Source organism: Miniopterus schreibersii, assembly GCF_964146895.1.
Source record: "Miniopterus schreibersii genome assembly, chromosome: X".
Lineage (NCBI taxonomy): Eukaryota > Metazoa > Chordata > Mammalia > Chiroptera > Miniopteridae > Miniopterus > Miniopterus schreibersii.
The window spans coordinates 83,596,750-83,598,324 of NC_138104.1; positions in this window are offsets into that span (position 1 = coordinate 83,596,750).

Genomic DNA, 1,575 nt, shown 5'->3' on the forward strand with positions numbered 1-1,575 from the left:
CTAGCAAGAAAGCAGCCATAGGCAATAAATAAAGGAATGGGTGTGACTGTCTTCCCATAAAGCTTTATTTGCAAAAACGTGGCAGGCTGGCAAGAGTTTACCAACCCTTGCATTAGAGTAAGTAGTGTTTCCTAGTCACTTAATAAATTATATCTTAATGATCTGAGAACTTTTTTTCTTCTTACTGTACTCAGTTATAAACAATGGAAAACAAAGCACTTATGTATATTGTGTTTATATTATCTTGGACCTGGAGGGACGTTATCAGTAAGCCAAACCTGTACTCTTTTTTTTCTTTTTTTAATCTCTCCTCACCCCCAACCCCCACCCCTACCTTCTCTCTGAGATTCGTCAGTCTTTTCCATGCTTCTGTGTCTCTGGATCTATTTTGTTCATCAGTTTATTTTGTTCATTAGATTCTACATATGAGTAAGATCATGTGATACTTGTCTTTCTCTGACTGGCTTATTTCACTTAGCATAATACTCTCCAGGTCCCACCATGCTGTCTCATAGGATACGGGATCCTTCTTTTTTATAGCTGCATAGTATTCCATGGTGTAAGTGTCTGAGAAGATGCTTTATATGATTTCAATCTTCTTGAACTTGTAGAGACTTCTTTTGTGTCCTAACATGTGGTCTATTTTTAAAAATGTCTCATGTGCACTTGAGGAGAATGCATATTCTGAAGCTTTGGGATGAAATATTCTTTAAATGTCAATTAAATCCATCTGATCTAGTGTGCCATTTAGAGTCACTGTTTCCTTGTTGATTTTTTGTCTGGAAGATCTATCCATTGAATTCAGTCGGGTGTTAAAGTCTCCTACTATGATTGTATTTCTGTCGATCTCTCCATTAAAGTCCTCTAGAAGCTTGTTTTTTCAGCCTATGTGAATCTTTTGTTCTGAGGTGGGACGCTTGTAGATAGCATATATTTGGATCATGTTTTCTTATCCTTTCAGGTACCCTGTGTCTTTTGATTGGAGCATTTAATTCATTTACATTTAAGGTTATTATTGATAGGTACTTATCTATTGCCATTTTATTTCTTTATGCCTCTGTTTCTCTCTCTCTCTATTTCTACTTCTTATTACAGCAGTCCCTTTAACATTTCTTGCAGTGCTGATTTGGTGGTGATAAATTCCTTTAGTCTTTTTTTGTTTGGGAAGATCTTTATTTCACCATTTATTTTGAATGATAGCCTTGCTGGATAGAGTAGTCTTGGTTTCAGGTCCTTGTTTTACATTACCTTGAATACTTCATGCCATTCCCTTCTGGCCTATAGAGTTTCTGATGAGAAATCAGCTGACAGCCTTACAAAAGCTCCTTTGTAGGTAACACATTGTTTTTCTCTTGCTGCTTTTAATATTCTCTCTTTATCTTGCATTTTTGACATTTTAATTATGATTTGTCTGGGTGTGGCCTCTTTGGATTCTTCTTGCTTGGGACTCTCTGTGCCTCCTGAACTTGTGTGACTTTTACCTTGACCAGGTTAGGGAAGTTTTCTGCCATTATTTCTTCAAACAGGTTCTCTAATCCTTGCTTGCTTTCGACCTCTTCTGGCAGTCCTATGATG